Consider the following 20,657-nt stretch of genomic DNA (forward strand, 5'->3'; position numbering starts at 1 on the left):
CTAGCCATGGCTATCAGAGAAGCAAAAGAAATAAAAGGAATACAAACTGGAAAAGAAGTAAAACTGTCACTGTTCACAGATGACATGATACTATACATTGAGAATCCTAAAGATGCCACCAGAAAATTACTAGAGCTAATCAATGAATTTGGTAAAGTTGCAGGATACAAAATTAATTCACAGAAATCTCTTGCATTCCTATACACTAATGATGAAAATCTGAAAGAGAAATTAAGGAAACACTCCCATTTACCATTGCAACAAGAAGAATAAAATACCTAGGAATAAACCTACCTAAGGAGACAAAAGACCTGTATGCAGATAATTATAAGACACTGATGAAAGAAATTAAAGATAATACGAACAGCTGGAGAGATATACCATGTTCTTGGAGACTATACTACCAAGCTACAGTAATCAAAACAATATGGTACTGGCACAAAAACAGAAACATAGATCAATGGAACGAGACAGAAAGCTCAGAGATAAATCCATGCACCTATGGTCAACTAATCTATGACAAAGGAGGCAAGGATATACAATGGAGAAAAGATGGCCTCTTCAATAAGTGGTGCTGGGAAAACTGGACAGCTGCATGTAAAAGAATGAAATTAGAACACTCCCTAACACCATACACAAAAATAAACTCAGATTAGAGACCTAAATATAAGACTGTATACTATAAAACTCTTAGAGGAAAACATAGGCAGAACACTCTTTGACATAAATCACAACAAGATCTTTTTTGATCCACCTCCTAGAGTAATGGAAATAAAAACAAAAATAAACAAATGGGACCTAATGAAACTTAAAAGCTTTTGCACAGCAAAGGAAACCATAAATAAGATGAAAAAACAACCCTCAGAATGGGAGAAAATATTTGCAAATGAATCAACGGACAAAGGATTAATCTCCAAAATATATAAACAACTCATGCAGCTCAACATAATAGAAACAAACAACCCAATCCAAAAATGGGCAGAAGACCTAAATAGACATTTCTCCAAAGAAGACATACAGATGGCCAAGAAGCACATGAAAAGCTGCTCAACATCACTAATTATTAGAGAAATGCAAATCAAAACTTCAGTGAGGTATCACCTCACACCAGTTAGAATGGGCATCATCAGAAAATCTACAAACAACAAATGCTGGAGAGGGTGTGGAGAAAAGGGAACCCTCTTGCACTGTAGGTGGGAATGTAAATTGATACAGCCACTATGGAGAACAGTATGGAAGTTCCTTAAAAAGCTAAAAATTGAATTACCATATGAGCCAGCAATCCCACTACTGGGCATATACCCAGAGAAAACCATAATGCAAAAAGTCACATGCACCCCAATGTTCCTTGCAGCACTATTTACAATAGCCAGGTCATGGAAGCAACCTAGATGCCCATCAACAGACGAATAGATAAAGAAGATGTGGTACATATACACAATGGAATATTACTCAGCCATAAAAAGGAACGAAATTGGGTCATTTGTAGAGACATGGATGGATCTAGAGACTGTCATACAGAATGAAGTAAGTCAAAAAGAGAAAAACAAATATCGTATGTTAACGCATATATGTGGAACCTAGAAAAATGGTACAGATGAACCGGTTTGCAGGGCAGAAATAGAGAACAGATGTAGAGAACAAACGTATGGACACCAAGGGGGGAAAGCGAGGGGGAGGGTGTGGGGGTGTAATGAATGGATTGACATGTATACATTGATGTGTATAAAATCGATGACTAATAAGGACCTGCTGTATAAAAGTATAAATTAAATAAAATTCAAAAAAAATAATCGGATAAAGTCAATGTCAAGATAAATTCAACACCTCCGTTAAGTCCACAAAATTAAGAAGAGGTAAAAAAAAAAACAAAAAAACCCCACAAAATACTGAGTATAGTTCCCTGTGCTATACAGTAGGTCCTTGTTGGGTATCTATTTTATATATAGCATTGTTGAACTAGATAATATCGTATCTAATCTTAATGGAATATGTGGTGAATTTACAACATAAGGTAACATTTAAATTAATGCAATTAAATCCACAACTTATGACAAAAAAAAGGTATCAAATCATGTTGTTCACCTTAAACATACACAATGTTCTATGTCAATTATATCACGATAAAGTTGGGGGAAAATAAAATATTCAAATTTTTTAAAAGTTAAGAAAAAAACCAGATATGTACTGTTTGGCATTAATGATATGCAAATTGATTTATAGTTTATTTCTTAAGTTCATAAATGTCTTACTATTTATTTTAACAATACCTTATTGTTCTAGAGTTAGATTGCACTTTAAACAGGAAAGTACTGTATTTTTATGTGTTTGTGAAAATGCGAATTATCAAAGTGTTCACCTATCTTTGTCTGCAGAGAGCATGGTTTTATACTTGTGGTGGGATGTAGCGTTCACAAAAATGGAGCTTGCTGAAAGCGGACTTAAAACTAGAACCTTTAGGCTCTGAAAGAAAGTTGAGTGGCTTATACTATAAGTAAACGGAATGTGCAGTAGTTGTCTCTGTAACATGGAATATATTCAAGAAAAAATTATCTTCACTGAGGATATTGAATTATATACTTCCTCCATCTTTGAAATAAGAATTTGACTGCAACAGTGAAGTAATATCTATCACAAGCAATTAATTTGTTTAAAATAAAACAATGCAAAATAAATAAATATAAGGACTGAGAAAGACTGAAACTAAAAGGATGGAAAATAATATAATCTACCAAAACTAACATAAGAAAGCCAATGTTTATTTTATTATACACTTTATTAAAATGAGACAAAGTCAATTGTAAGAAAGACATACTATCAGAGATAAATTCAGATATTTAGAATAACAAAATATTCAATTTATCAGGAAGAAAAACCAATCATAAAATGGTGTGCACCTCATAAAATAACTTCAAATTGTATAAGGCAAAAATTGAATGAAGGAGCAGAAACATTACCATCATGGAGATTTTAACATACCTATCTCAGTAATTGATGGAAAAATAGACAAATTAATCAGTAAGAACATAGAATATTGGATAACACTATTAACCAATTAAACTAATCAACATTTGTACTACACATCACCCAACAACTAAAGAAAACCCATATTTTCAAAGTAGACATGGAACATTCACTAAAATGTACCACATATTAGTTGTAAAACTAATATAAATTAGTTTTTATATGTAAACTCAATAAATTTTTAAAAACTGGAATTATAGAGAATATTTATGACCACAATGGAATTAAGCTAGAAATAAATAACAGAAAGAAAATTTTTTTTAAATTCTCAATATTGGAAATAAAGCAACACATCTAAATAACATATGTCACTTAGGAAATCACAATGGAAATAAAATATTTTAAATTGAATAATAATGAAAATATAACATTAAAATTTGTGGGATACAGCCAAAACAGTGTATAGAGGGAAATATTCAATATATAAATGTTTATATTAAATAAAAGTAAAGGTTTATGATCAATAATCAAAGTTTCCTGCTCATGAAGCTAGAAAAAGAAGAGAAAATTAAATAAAGCCCGCATGCCACAACTACTGAGCCCATGTGCCACAACTGCTAAGGCCCGCACACCTAGAGCCTGTGCTCCGCAACAAGAGAAGCCACCACAATGAGAAGCCCGCGCACCGCAACGAAGAGTAGCCCACGCTCGCCACAAGTAGAGAAAGCCCTCACCTAGCAACGAAGACCCAAAGCAGCCAAAAATAAATAAAATTAAATCTTTAAAAAAAAAAAGGAAAAGAAACACTACTTTTAGGAAAACCTAATCAAAGTATCTTCACTTCTAGACTGCCAACTCAAGAATCATCTATGCATTTCTTTTTTTAACTTTTTCCCCCTTTCATGACCAAATTTATACTTTCCATACACAATATTTTCTTTCGAATTTTGTTTTCCCAAGTTATAGTGTTAATGATTAATTTGCTACTTACTGTATACCAGCATAACATTAAGCATTTTACATACATTAATCACTTATCCTCATAAATGCATTTGGGTACTATATTTACAAATGAGGAAGCTAAGATTCAGCACTCACTAACTTGCCCAAAGTCCCAAGAACTCAAACTCCTCCTGTCTATGTGATTGCAAAGCCCATATTTCATCCAATACATCATCTTCACAATAACAGGCAATGATTAATGAATCATTTTCAATCACCCTGTCAAGGAGGAGTGCCACATAAGTTCTGTATTTGGTAGTGTTTTAATTATTAATTAAACCAGAAAAAAAAAGAGAGAATTTCAGAGGGAATATTTATTCAGCTGCTTTTATTCTTGTGAACCAATCTGCCATGCTTTAAACTACAGGACTTGTCAGATGGTAAATAAATTCTACTTACTTTATCATTTGTAATCTTTCAGGAGTGTCTGAGTGAGGATATTCTAGTCCTTTCTGTTTTTATGTAAAATATTGGGTTAATTTAAAACAGGAGTGAGAAACTTGCCTCCTAAAATGGTATGACTTCCACCATGGAGCCTCTGCTGACTGCCTACTCCAAACCATCTGTACCACCACTCTGGGCTTAATATTCTTACTATTATCTCCTCCACCACCTTGTAATTACCCTTTTAGAAGCATTTATAACACCACGGTCAACAGAAAACTCCTTGAAGGCAAAGACCAAGGTCTTCTTCACTACTGTATATACTCAGTATGCCCAATGTCTAGCACATAGGAGGTACTCAATAAATATCAGCTGTATGAATAAACAAGTAAGATGTTTTAATCTCTAATTATGTTATTAACAACCTGCATCCTGCCTTTAAATTTTCTGTTTTGTCAAATTTGTTTTTATTGTCTATTAATATAATTAAGAAAAATTTGAAATTCTAGGCAAGTTTGGTTTAACTAACAAATATCTTTTGAGTATCTATAGTTTTCTGGATCTTGAAGGAAAAAACAATTTCTATGCTAGAACAGCACCATCCAACAGAAATATAATGCAAGAAATGCATTGCATAAAATTGCATACAGAAATGCAATTTAAAATTTTCTAGTATCCACATTTAAAAAATTGTTAAATTGTAACATAAATTTAGCATTCATAATATACTTTAACCAAATATATACAAAGTATTACTTCAACGTGTTATTAGTATTAAAAGTTATTGAGATGTTTTACGTCGTTTTGTTCACACTAAGTCTTCAAAAGCATATTTTACACTCACAGAGCATGTCAGTTCAGACTAGCCACATTTCATACACTCTGTTTTGAATAACAGAGTTAGAATTTATTAATAAGACAATTTTATGTAGGCAGGAATGAGATTTCCTAAAAAAATAAATAAATAAATGGCAGTCAGATGTAGAGAGGCAGAAACTACTTACTTCTTATTGGAAAAAAACATTCGCACTGAAAGGAAAACAAGGAACGTGACTTTTTCTCTCTTCTACCTTGTGCCAGGTAGCATGAGTAAGAAAAGCCCTCTAAAGAGATGCGCACAGAAACATCTCTGAAGAATTAATTCCAAAGTTAAAGGAAAACCTGACGTTACAATTTGAGACAGGGTGAATGTTGTGAATATTCTAATTCTCTTAAAGAATTGGTTAGTAATTACCAGGAAGAAAGAAAGACAGAGAACTTCATGCCTTTATCAGAAAGGAATGGAGACACCAGTGCCTGTCCCTGTTCAATTACATGAAGTGAAAAATCAACCATACCCCCAAAGTTCATAGTTATGTTGAGACTGTGACTAATTCATGTCAACTGATGTTTTTCTGAACTCTGGAAAATCGATTGCAGATGGTTGGGAATTTGTCACATACATGCCATGAATAAAACTGACAGAAGAAAACGTCTTATTACCTGGAAAAAATCTTTAACCCTCAATCCACAGGTAGCTGTCTTTTGAATAAAATGTGGCACATCCTAGCACCTCACAGTGTGTCTTATTTCCTAGCACAGCTCTGATCAAATCCTGGGTTTAGAAATTCATACCATAAAAATCTAAATTACCATAGAGGATTCCACTTTGAGCAAATTACCCACAATTAAAGACAGAAGGCTTTTATGTAGCTGCACTACAAAGAAGGCAATGCTTCAAGATCCACTGATTCTCACAGGCCACCAGCCTATCCAGATCTTCAGGATGAGAGATTTGTCAGGACATGAGAGCTGAACTGGATCTCCCAGGTCCAGGCAAGCCCTGGTCGAATGTCATCTCACCAAATTACATCTAGATTCCAGTCCACCGTATCTGGAGTCCACGCACACAAACAAATCAGCGAAGAAAGATTTCCAAGAACCTTACTATTTGGTCCCTGAATTCTTCTAAATGTCACTATCTGAAGTCAATGGGATGCTTTAATGAACATTTGAGAGCCACATTTCCCCTCCTTCTACTGAACTGAAATAACAAATTGCTGTAGAAATTTAATAATTTTAATGTACAACATGACGACTGTAGTTAACACTGCCATATGATATGTATGAAAGATGTTAAGAGACTAGATTCGAAGAGTTTTCATCACAAGGAAAAAAAAACTGTTTTGCATTTTCTTTTAATTCCACTATATTAGATGATGGATGATAATTAAAATTATCACAGTAACCATTTCACAATATATGTAAGTCATACCATTCTGCTGCGTACTTTAAACTTATATAGTGATGTACGTCAATTACATCTCAATTAAGTTGGGAAAAAAATCATTTAAAAAGAAGTTGATATTTAGACAAGCAATCTCTTTACTCAGACCAGCAGTCATCGAAGTATCCTTCTGAACCATCTTTCCCGGAACAATTAGCTGTCTTTTAAAATGAGGCATATATACCAATATTATATCAAAAGGGATGTCCAAGGAAAACGCTGCCATCTCTGAAAGAAGCATTGTCGTGTGAAATGTTTAAAAGTTAAGCTTCCCCAGTGAGCTTTCAGGCGTTTCAAAATCACCCAATGATTATGAAATGTGTCTCTAATTTAAGAGCCAGCTCCAAGTCAAATTTTTAAATTTTCTCAGAACAAGTTAATCTACTCTGCTTTTTCTCATATTTCTTGACTTGGTTTAAAAGTTAGGAGAGTCTTTGCTTGGCTTCAGCACACAGACTTCTAGAACTGTGATGTTTTTCAAAAATATGGTTTCCCTTACACTGGTGTCCGTTGCCATAAAGGTCAGTTTGCTAACTGTGGTGACAGCCTGCCCCTCGTGGCACACGTTCAATAAATGTCAGGAAGTGAACAAAGAGAAGAGATACTAGAACATTCTTAGCCTTAATAGGCTGAGAGGGTAGTAGTGAACTGAAAGTAAAGTTCATTCAGAACAAAGAGGCCTTTAGAGGCCTTTTTTCTGGTTGAGAGATCAGAGCAAATGAATCTAAAAGTTAAAATAGAAGTTATTTTATTCTCACGGGTTCTGACATTATAGTGGTGAGCTGCAAGTTATAAAAACCGCTACTAAAATCCAAATTGTTAGCACCATATGGAAAGAGATCCTGCAATATGTCTTTTATCATTATAATATATATGTGTAGAAAGTCATTGCACTTGAATGATTTCAGAATGTTTTTTTTTAAAATAAGCACAACGGCAGGAGAGTTGAAATATTGAGAGGCCATACACAATAAAGGGAGGGCTGCAGACCTCAGGCTTGCATTGAATGTTTCAGCAGCTGCATCCCTGACACCTAGTGAAGTTGGTGAGTTTTCATCTCTTAATCAAATATCTCATGGTCGATTTGTGGCAGGTTACTTACAAAGAATTTAAGGAATTTGAGCCTTTATTTAAACCATCATCAGTTGGAACTGGAATTAGATAAATGGTTTCTGCCAAAATGAGCTTAGTATTTTCTCACCAAATATAAATTATTTTGAAAACTGAATATATATTCTCTCTGCCTTCCCTTAGTAACGCAATAAATAAGGAATAGACTTTTGAGACCTGGAAACGCAACTGCGTTTTAAGGTGATCAGGAAAATGATGCGCAGAGTAGAACTACAGAAAGCAGATACAGGTAGCAGGAGTAAGTGTGTATGGTCAGAAATCCCACTGGATGCTTCTTCTCTTTCAAAAGTAATAGCATCTCATTCTTGTATAGGTGTAGGTAGGGTACAGGGTCTTGAAACACTCTGGGGATACCTCCTCCTACCTTAGCATATGCTTTGGGCTAGATTCTAAGCCATCATTATTTTTTAATGGTAACAATATCTAGAAGTTATTGAGAAGTTGCTAGATGTAGTGGTAGCTGATGAGGGAATAAGTTCAGAGTTTCCAGGGAATCCCTGCCTTGGCCACACGTTGGAATCACTGGGGAGCTTTCAAAATACCGATATCTGAGTCTCAACTCAAAATTATATCAAAAGCTCTGGGAGTGGAACCTAAGAAACAGTATTTTTTAAAAGCTGTCTAGTTGATTCCACTTTGCAGCTCAGATTGAGACACTTTGGGTTAAACTAAATCATCAAGCTAGTAAGTAATCCAGGAATAAGCCCGAGCTTTGCCCCAAGGATTTCCCACAAAACCTCCTTGGGGACCCTGAAGACTAGAGTCAACATCCTCACACACATGTAGGGCCATCCACGTCAGTCAGCTACCGGCCCTGGGGAAAATTATAATGCCGTGATTTTCCCCCATCAATTTCTTCATCCATATCACAGTAAGACAATTTATGGGCCAATATAGGGCAACATACACCATACTTCCCAGAGCTGTTTTCACAAGATATGAGGTCATTGGAAAATGCTTTGTACTCTAAGATTCTACTATCTATCTCATACATGTGATTCCTTCCTACCAAAACATTTGTTTATCGTTTTGCAGATATCGCCAGCGGGATTCTGTGGGGTGACTAAATGCTTCTGACTTAAAAGTTTATTATTCAGGAGTGTCATATAGCTACCGTGGGACAATGCTGAGAATGGAAAAGCTGTGGCGCTTTTATGTAACCCGCATAAAACTTTCCATATGATGGAAATTCAAAATCGGGCAGTCAAATCACTAACGGGTGAAAACAATAAATCTAATTAACTTTTTTAAAGAAACAAGCTATACCATTTCTAGCAATAGTTCACTTTGAAATATTTATCCTAAAGTTATATTTCTAAACTTAAAGTGTGTTGGGTCCTACAGTGTACAGATGCTCATGAAATATCCTCGAAAGAGTTTCCTGAGAGTTAGAATTAGAGATGTTTATTTTCTTTCTTATACTTTTCTACAATTTAAAAGTTTTTGCTACGAGCATAAGTCCATTATAAAATATGACACAGGTAAAAAACTTTTTAAACCATAGATATATTGATAGATTTTTCTCTTGGTAACACCCTAATTAAGGAGTCAGAACGAAAATGACCAATTACATATTTCACCATTAGTTAAATCATTCCTCGACAGTAACTATTTTGGGCTTCCTTTGCCTCACAATTTATACTTGATATGAAATTGAAAGAAAATATTTCTTCCCTAAAGAGTCAAAAAGCCTCTACTACTGCACACACTTCCCTCCCCACTGTCACGAAACTCAACCGTTGAGAATACCCCCAAAAGACCAACCGAACTGATCTTTGTCTCCAAGGTGTTCACATCCAACTCACTCCTATCTGTCTGGCAGGACCGAAAAACACTATCAGAATACATATGACCCGAGTCCCCCATATCATCAGAGGGGTCGGGTCACCGTCACTGAGGCCAGCACCCGATGCCAACTGCAGTGGCGCGATCTGACAAGCTCTCCCCCTAAACAAGAGCTCTCTTCATTTGTGGAGAGTTGGAACATTATCTGGAGATTTGCTGGATATTTTCAAAAATACACAGAAGGATTTCCTAGCGGGAGGAGTTATCCACGTGCTCCCGGGACAGCAGGGCAGGTTCCAGCACCCACTGATGGATTTCCTGGTTGTAAGTCAGACACAGAAAGACAAATATCATACGATATCACTTATATGTGGAATCTAAAAAAAACGGTACAAATGAACTTACTTACAAAACAGAAGCAGAGTAGCAGATGTAGAAAACAAACTTACGGTTACCAGGGGATAAAAGGGGGTAGGGATAAATTGGGATATTGGGATTGACATATACACACTACTATTTATAAAATAGATGACTAATAAGAACCTGCTGTATAGCACAGGGAACTCTGCTCATTACTGTGTAATAGTCTATATGGGAAAAGAGTCTAAAAAACAAAGTGGATATAAGTATATGTATAACTGATTCACTTTGCTGTATACCTGAAAACTAAGACAGCATTGTAAATAACTATGCTCCAATTAAAAAAATTGATACCAAAAAATTCACAGAAGGAGAGGTAAAAAACAGACTTTCTACCATTTTTATTTGTTAGTTTACTGATTGATGGATGGACTCATAGATTGAACTCTTGTCTGGCAAGAATTATAACTCTATGCATGTGTAAATTTTAATAAATGATTTCTGAAAAGAAATATTTGGGATTTGCTCAATAACAGATAAGAAATATGGATTATCTCAGCCTCATCTAAGTGAATTTAAGACAGTTCACCTTTTAAAGAACTATTTTCTGTTTTCAAATGTATTTCATTGAAGTATAGTTGATTTACAATGTTATGTTAATTTCCACTGTACAACAAAGTGATTCGGTTATACGTACACATACATTCTTTTTCATATTCGTTTCCATTATGGCTTATTACAGGATATAGAATTCAGTTCTCTGTGCTATACAGTAGGACCTTCTTGTTTACCCATCTTATATATAATAGTTTGCATCTGCTTATCTCAAACTCCCAATCCATCCCTCCCTCATTCCTTCCCCCTTGGCAACCACAAGTCTGTAAAGAACTATTTTCTTAATGCTCCTTAAGCATGCATACTAGTAGCCCTCAAATTTAAACTTGTCACCTCTTATTATCCAAGTGTTCAGTGTATTTATACTAACTTCCTAAAGAGATTCCAACTTCTCAAAGGCAAACAGGAAGTCTTTGGTGTCCACCATCCTCCCACTTCATGCAGTGTGGTGGTAGCCACAGTGCAGTGTTACCTGCCCCTATATATTTTCCTCAAATGAATGCCACCTGTCAGGAAATTTCCACTACTCTTTATTTGTTCATTTAGCCAGTCATCTATGAAATATCTATTGAATACCAAGTATGTGTCAGGTACTATCGAACAAACTGGTGATACCAAGATGAATAAGACATGACGAAGCCTTGATTTCTGTCTCCATCGCATTCACATCCAGCTCACTCCTTTCTGTTTGGCAGGACTATCAGAATACATATGCTCATTCATTCAGCATATGTTATCGGACACCATGAGCAAAGTTCAGTATAATCTCCTTTTACACTCAACCCGTCCTAGGTCCGTTCCAATTGTTTTGGACAAACACACAACATTCACAGACGTTTGTCTCCCTTCCTATAGCCAATTACAGAAATTCTAGCTACTTCTTCTCCTGAGATTTTTTCAATGAGTCTAATCTGCCTGGGCTTGAGATCAGTATGAAGGAGTTAAGAGCATACTGTTGATAATGGTGTAAAATTGGGTAAAATACGTTGAGTAAGCTGAGTAAGCTAAACTCCAACTTGTGAGGCCTTCTAGACCAGGCATCAGTGGGCCAGGAAAAGCCCACCAACCCAAGTACACATCACCACCTGGGCTGGAAGTTTGAGCCAATCTCATTTCTTTATCTGTGATCACAAACCTCCAGTTATTTTATGGAACAAGGATTACCCAAAGCACAATCTTAAAACCACTCTACTAATTTGCCAGCTATTGTTTTGGAGAGCTAAAAGCAAGATTTCGGAGTAGGTGGATCACTGAAGTTCTTTGAAGGGGAGGCACTTAATGGAAAGATAAGTTGACAGAGTTAACAAAAAAATGTATCTACCTCAAAATGTCTCTTGATCCTGGGTTATAAGAGGTTTTAAATAATTTGGAAAGCATTTTTTCCTAACCATGTGCCACTGAATGATTCTAGTGAAATAAAAATATATGGTCTTTCATTTAAAAAATACTGAAATACACAGATATACACACTCACACACGTTAATATTTAATTGCATAAAAATGTATTCGCTAAAGTCCAAAACTGGCTAACGTTTATCTATGTTTTCAAAAATCAATACGTTATACCTATACTGACAGTTCCATCATACAACTGATTTGCTGTTCATTTTACTGAAAACTATTATCATTTTCATATGAGTGGCAGATGTTATCCCTCAATATCTGTTCTTTTTTTTCACCCATAGTCTTAAAAATAATTCTAGAGCTAGCAATTATGCAGTGCTTACTATATTCCAGGCTCTGTCCTAAGAGCTTGATATATGTTAACTCATTTAGCTAATAGTAGTGGAGGTTTACCATAAGACATTTGGTCTACTACAAAAGGTCCTTGAAATTGATCCTAGCCAAAATGTCCATAAGCATATTTGGTCCATGCCAGATGGTTTTGGACAAGACCAAATACCAAGGACCTTTTTTGGTGTGGACCAAATGTCTCCATGAACATTTTGGACAGAACCAAATATGACCAAATATCAAGGACCTCTTAACATGCATCAAACATCTTAAGCTCTTTTTGGATAGGACCAAATGGTCCTGCAAATATCAAGGACTTTTGGCATGGACAGAGTGTATTATGGATGTTTTAGATATGACCAAATGGCTGTTAATGATCTTAACATATAGATACCAGGCTAAAACTATATTTTCCAGCCTCCCTTGTAGCAAAGTGGGGCAATATGACTAAACTTCGGTCAATAGGATGTGTGCAGAAATGATGTATGCCACTCTTGGAGTATTCTCATTTAATGCATGGGCACACACCTTCCATCTGCACCCTTTACACAGAGGAATGTGGACATGATGGTGAGAGACAGACAACCATTTTAGGCCCCATAGTAGATGCTGCATGTTGAGGATCTCAAGCAATAAGACCAGTGCAGTGTAGACTTTAGTAGGCACTGTATACACTGCTTCTAGGGGACCATTATAATGTTTTAATTTAAATTTCTTTTAAACCAAAATAAAAATTCAATATAATAACAACGAATATATAATCAGTCCAGCCTGTATTATATTCATCTTTATGCCAATGCAATTGTAAAATATGGTCTTTAATATTTTTTATGGAAGAAGGGACCCACAAAAGCAAAAGTGCCTAGGACCCCCCAAATCATCATGTAGTCCTGAAAAAGACAGATGACCCTGGAACAAAGCCATCCTACCATTCCTAGAACATCTACCTAGGGACAGTTATTCCAGAAAATATATACATTTACGTATTTTCTAGTCTCTTAACTTACTTTTTATCCTTATAGAAAAGATTCTCATCATTAAAAATATACTAAAATTAACTGAGTCAAAATTGATGTATTACTTCATGTGCTTTCATAAACATTATCTCACTATATCCTCACGATAATCTTGTGTGACTGGCCGGGCAGCCATCATTTTACCCCAGTTGTATTAGTTTGCTGGGGCTGCCATAACAAAACACCACAGACTGGGCGGCTCAAATAACAAATTTATTTTCTCACAGTTCTGGAGGCTGGAATTTCAAGATCAAGGGGCCAACCAGACTGGTTTCCTCTGAGGCCTCTTTCCTCGGCTTGCACATGGTCAGTCTCCTGCTGCCTCTTCACACGGTCGTACCTCTGAGCACTAGTGTCCCTGGTGTCTCTGTGTGTGTCCTTATCTCCACTTTATGTAAAGGCACTGGTCAGATTGGATTAAGGCCCACCCTAACAGCCTCATTTTCATTTAGTTATCTCCCTAGAGTCCTAGTCTTCAAATACAGTTGCATTCTGAGATACTGGGGGTTAGAGTTCAACGTATGAATTAGGGAGGGGGGACAATTCGATCTATAGCACCCATTTTACAGATGAGACCATCAAGGTTCAGAAAAGGCAAATTTCTTATGCAAGGTCAAACAGTAAACGAGAGGCAGAATCTTGACATGTGAAAAGGGGATCAAATCAAATTGAATTTTAATCTGAAAGTGTCTGTGTTTGCATCTAAAATATTAACTCAGGATTTCTCAAATTCAGCACTATTAACATTTTGGACCAGATAATTCCTTGTCGTGGGGGCTTTCCAGGTCGCTGTGGGATATTCAGCACATCCTTGGCCTCTACCCACTAGATGCCAGTAGAACTCCCTATACCAATTTGACAACCAAAAAAGTCTCTAGACGTTGCCAAATGTCCCTTGGTGGGGGAGAATAAAATCGTCCCCAGTTGAAAACTACTGTAATAGCTACAGAGTAACAGAATATAGAAGGAGAAATTTTAGGGTTGGAGCTATCAGCAACTTTAACAATATAACACAACATCCAAGAAAGGCAGTATGGTATTAGGCTATGTTAAAAGTATGATGTGTATTATAACAGGTGAGAATGCTGTTTCTGATTGGTGAAATAATGGGCAGACTATTATGTAAAGTAGTTGATGCTACCTTATAAAGGCGTAAAGACTATTCAGTGTGCATTCAGAGAAACACTGAAATAGTAAGGATCTCTAAAGAGCCTCCAGAAGATGGCTAAATAAATAAGTTCTTACAAGAAAAGACTCAGAGAGACATGCAAAATCTCTTCAGGGATAAAGATTGGAATTTTTTTGCAATGTCAAGAGGTAGAAAGAGAATCAGTAATTGGGAATTTACAGTCAGATGTGTTTCTAAAAGATGCCCAAGGAGAGAATGGGATTCTTCAAAGATACAGCTTGTTACCTGGTTGAAATGACCACGGGGCCAGGGTCATGAAGAAGCCAAACCATTTCTTGAAGGCATCTGAGAATTCTCTTTTCTATGAATCAGGACTCAAATCTAAGTCCTCTTAAACGATGGCTACTTATATCTACCTCCATTACTGCACTAAGAAAAGCAGTGCTGCTGCCACAGGGCTAACGAGTACATGCGGCTGATGAGCCAATTCCACCCAACCACGGGTTACAAAACAATTCATCCTGTTAGTACCGGAAGTGACAGCAAAAGCAAAGGATGTCAATTTGCTTTCTGATGATCATCAAAAAGGAATTTAACTGTAATCTTCACAGGTAATGGAGACCCATCAGTGTTTTGAAGTAGACAGCAGTTTTCTCCTATAAAAGGGCTCCAGAAAATAAACTAACTCTAGGATAAGGAGTATATTCTTAGGAAATATATGAAGTATATTATGACGTTATCACACCTCACAATGGTCAGAGTGGCCATCACCAAAAAATCTACAAACAATAAATGCTGGAGAGGGTGTGGAGAAAAGGGAACCCTCTCACACTATTGGTGGGAATGTAAATTGGTACAGCCACTATGGAGAACAGTATGGAGGCGCCTTAAAAAACTAAAAATAGAACTACCGTACGACCCAACAATCCCACTACTGGGCACATACCCTGAGAAAACCATAATTCAAAAAGACTCATGTACCACAATGTTCATTGCAGCTCTATTTACATTAGCCAGGACATGGAAGTAACCTAAACGTCCATCGATGGAAAAATGGATAAGGAAGATGTGGTGTATATACACACACACACACACACACACACACACACACACACACACACACACACAATGGAATATTACTCAGCCTTAAAAAAGAACAAAATAATGCCACTTGAAGCAACATGAATGGACATAGAGATTATCATACTAAGTGAAGTAAGTCAGACAGAGAAAGACAAATATCACAAGATATCCCTTATATGTGGAATCTAAAAAAATGGTACAAATGAACCTATTTATAAAACAGAAATAGAGTCACAGATGTAGAAAATAAGCTTATGGTTACCAAGAGGAAAAGGCGGGGAGGGATAAACTGGGAGATTGGGATTGACATATACACATTACTATATATGAAATAGATGACTAATAATAACCTGCTATATACCACAGGGAACTCTACTCAATACTCTGTAATAACCTATATGGAATAGAATCTAAAAAAGAGTGGATATATGTGTATGCATAACTGATTCACTTTGCTGTACAGCAGAAACTAACACAACATTGTAAATCGACTATACTCCAAGAAAAATTAATTTTAATACAAAGGAAAATAATGCAATTCTAAGATAAGTATATTCTTATCTTAATTTCTCTTAGAGGAAGCCAAATTTTTAAATCACGTCCTACCAATCACTGACTCATCCAACCATTGGTACTTTTGGCTTGGTGGTGCACCGCTCCTTCAATATTTTAAGTAAACCTTGCCTCACAGAACACACTGTTCAACCCATTAGGAACTCTAGAATGAGACAGAATGCTGAAAAATCAACATCACTTATTCTATATCTGCTACAGTAATAAGATTCAAAGAAAGCCTCACATCTTTGGTACTCATGAAATCACAATTAATCACGTAATCATTCTTAAAAATAACTGCTTCTCCTTAATTTCTTTTTCTGTAACTATTTAAATTTCAAATTATCACTCCATCAGGATGGTAAAACATAAATAATTCCTGTCAATCTTCCCCACTTCCTAATCCAGGATTCTATCTAAATGCTGAATTTTATCTTTGGGTTATCTAGGAAAGAAGTTTGCTAAGGAAAACATGGAGCCCATCCTACTTAAAACTTGATATGCTAATCTAAATTCATTTGTTTATCCATGAAGTTGATTTTTGAAAGACCATAGTCTTTCTTTAATTCTTTGATCATTCTAATTCTTCGCAATTCTAACAACTACATTTTCTCAGAAGAAAAAGAAACAGCGATATTCATTTATTTAATGCATTAATGTTGTAATCAAGCATTTCAGTAATTCTCAGCTACTGTGTTTTGAACCAATGGGTTTTATTGTAACAGCTACCATCATGATTATGCCATGCCGCAGCGATAACCCCACAAATGAGTGTGTGAGAAGTGCACTCCCAGATCATAAATGTTATGTTGTTGTTTCAGTAGCCCCACCAAAGTCCTCACAGATTTCAGGCACTTCAAGTACATATAAAGAGAACTTACAAATGAATAAGGAAAAGAAGAATAGCCCCTATATTTTAAAATAAATGGGCCAATTGACATAGAAAATAAATGTCCAGCTTCACAAGTAATGAAAGGGATGCAAAGTAAATTAAAATGTAATGCTATGTATTTTTTGCATAAGAAAGATGCGGTTTTTCAAACGATTACACAGTGTTTACAAGGATGCAGGGGAAAGGGAACTCTCTGACATTAGGGGGTTATCAGTAGATAGAGACCTACTTAGGAGAATTTAGTAAAAGATTCCAAAAGTTTAATGTCTTTTAGTCTATAAATTCCACTCCTTGAAATTTATGCCTTAAGACAGGCTCTTAAGTGTGGGGAAACAGACTTTAAGGCAAATTTGTGGTAGCATTAATTACAATGTCAACTTGAAAATGAGTTAAGTGCCCAACCAAAGGAAATTTATTAATTTCATCCATTTAATCAACAAATTGTGCCAGTCGCTGCTTTTGGTCACTTTCTTTGCCACCCCTTCTGTGTTGTTTCTCATGACACAGTGATGGGTTCCCATACGATAGGGATGGTTGGTATAACCTGTGCGAAGTCAATTTCAATATCCACCGTACCTCTTACAACCCACAGCTTCTAGGCTGACTCCATTATGAGAGGAGTGGGCTAAATAAACGGTGTAGCTGCAGAACAATTTCTTCATTATAAAACTGTCCTCTTGATGGAGAGCTTGTAACTCAATCATATAAAGATACTCAAGACGTTCAGATGACTCCACTTCGATGGCTGCAGTTAATTAGGTCGTTCGGCTTTCTTTCTGAAAAACGTCCCCTACTTCTCCTTTCTCCTCCTGGGACTGTCTTGTACATCTTGTGCTTAAAATAGTTTATTGAAGCATTTGTGGCATGTAGCTGGATTGATGGGAAATCAGGGAGCTTTCCCGGGCCCGATCTGTGAACCTTCCTTGCTCTCCGTTCTCCCTTACATAGTCTTTACCGTTTGATTTGTCCCAGGCTTCTGGATATTTCTCTGTTTTTCCATGTGCACTGACAAATTTTACAGGGTACTAGCTACATGATTGCCCTCCACTTTTATGAGCTCAGTCATAGCATTTTTGGGGCCAGGTGCTCTCCCCAGCTAACTTTTTTTTTTTCTGTGGGTTTTAGATATGGTTTCAATTTCTTCCCTAAGGCTTCAGAGGCAGAGTTTCTTTCGGTTTATTTAACTGCCTCATTATTGATCATTTTCCCTGGAATATTTAATATCCTTTTCTAATGTCAACGTGTTTGAACCATTCTTTAAGGTGTTTTCTTTTTTACATATGAGTATCCCTTTGCCTTCAGACACAGAATTAAAATTTATAGAGTCTAACACTCTTCATGTCTCAGAAATGACGCCCATCCATTCCCAGATGTTGTTTCCTGGAGTCTCATCTGTAACTGGAGAAGCAAATCTAATGAGGATATTTGGATGAAACTGGAAATATCTTTTTATTGCACCTCAGTGGTTACATTTTTAAATACTTGGTATATATAAGTATACAGACCTTCCACACGGGATGTGACTTGAAAAAAAGAAAAGAAGTTTTGCTTGGATAATGACTCCTATTGAGGATGAAATATTAAAGAACACCTTAATCTCTTTTGAGTCAACCATTTTTTCAATCTTCCTTGCTGGACCACGAAGAAGGACAGAAACTGCTGAATACTGGAAATTTGCTGAGTAGATTTCACGTGCTCTGATCACACACACACACAGAATGGTAACTGTGTAAGAAGATATGTTAATTAGCTTGATTATAGTAATCATTTCACAATGCATATGTGTATAAATCATGTCGTGCACCTTAAACATATACAACATTTTTTAAATAAAATTAAGTAAATAAATAAGAAGGATAGGAAAATGCTTCTGTGGATTTCAGAATTGAGGACTCATTGATGGTTTCAACATGCAAGAGTAGGAACAGAAACACAGAGTAGTTGCTCAAATTAAAACACAAAACCAATTTCAAAAGTTTAGTCCTGTAGAAATAAAATTTATTACACAACTTTTTGAGAAATAGAAAATTTAAAACGAAAACTTATGACATTATAGATTCTCTCACCTTACCAAATAGCCCTCTGGAATTTTTTTTTTTAACATCTTTATTGGAGTGTAATCGCTTTACAATGGTGTGTTAGTTTAGGCTTTATAACAGAGTGAATCAGCTATTTGTTTTAAACTTAAAACTTTATATCTTAGCATGTGTGTAATATTCCTTTACCTTATTCACTTACTATTTCCTAATTTATAGATTTAATTATTTCTCTGCATCTTTGATTTTGTGTGTGTGTGAGGATGTTTATGCATGAGGAGAAGATGCCAGTAATATTTTATTTAAAATTTCATAAAGTTACTTACATGTTTCCACAGGAAAGCTTGTTTTAAAATAAATACTTTGAAACTGTGGGGAAAAAAATTGTTGGTCATGAACAGAGATCTTGTTTAAAGACAATAAGCAACAGATGGTAGAAAAGAGCAGTTCTTTGGGTGAAAAGTGTTCACAACCAGGTCTCCTAGAGACAGATTTGGGGACTTTTCTCAATTATCTTGTTTCTAAATGATTTTGAGGAAGAAATGTATAGTGAGATCTACAAGTTTGGGGAATAACACTAGGGTCTCCTAGACCAAAGAAAGCTATCTTGTTAAAATGCAGGTTGGATGCAGTGGGTCTGGGATGGGGTCTGAGAGTCTACATTTCTAACCAATTCCCAGTTGACGTAGAGGCCGATTATCCCCAGACTGTACAATGAGGAATAAGACATCTAGAGCAATTGTTCTCAACCCTGCCTGCATATCAGAAGCACTTGGGGAGATTTTTTTAAATTCCAGTGTTCAAGCCACACCCCAGAACAATTGAATCAAATTTTCTGGGGATGGGATCCAGGCATAAGTATTTAAAAAAAAATTTTAAGGTGATTCCAATGTATAATCACAATAGAGATTCACAGTTCTAAACAGTGAAGGAGGAAAGGCAACTCAAAACACCTAGAAAGAGGTACAAATCGTCCAAGGAAATTTCAGTGCAGAAAAGTGTAAAGTAATGCGTTTAGGGATGTATGTTCCCAATCACATTGACAAGATGACAGATTCTAGTCTATCAATTTTGACTTAGGAAAAGGGCGTGTACACCCTGTGCTTGTGTTTACTATAGCATTTATACTGCATCATAATTACATGGTCATTTGTCTCTCCCACTAAGCTCTAGCCCTCTGAGAGGGCAGGAACTAGATCTTGGTGACCACTGAATCCTAGCTCTCAACAGAGTACCTGGTACAGGGTAGACAAGTCATTGAAGAATTGTTAAGTTCATGGATGAAGAGTTAATGGGTGCCTATCTGATGCCAGGCACTGTGGTAGGCAGGTTGGCTACAGTAACATGTCAGACAAGATTCCACTCTGGTAGGATAAGGGGGAAAGAGACAGTATACCACTAAGTAAATAAACAAGAAGTTATCAGGTATTAAGAAGCACTGGGTGGAGAATCCAAATCTGATGATGAGATAGAAAGTAACTGTGTGGCTACTTTGAATTGACTGAGATCATACTTGAACTGAGAACCAAATGACAAGAGCGAGCCACACATAGGAAGATGCTGAAGACTTAGTAACAAAGCTCATAGGCAGGAAGAAGCTTAGTGTTCAGTGAATAAAAATCAATGGCCTAGAGAGTAATAACAAGAGAAATACGGTAGAAAATGAGGTCAAAGATGTAAGCAGAGAGAGATCACATTCTGTAGG

The sequence above is a fragment of the Phocoena sinus genome, chromosome 17 (genome assembly GCF_008692025.1).
Source record: "Phocoena sinus isolate mPhoSin1 chromosome 17, mPhoSin1.pri, whole genome shotgun sequence".
Lineage (NCBI taxonomy): Eukaryota > Metazoa > Chordata > Mammalia > Artiodactyla > Phocoenidae > Phocoena > Phocoena sinus.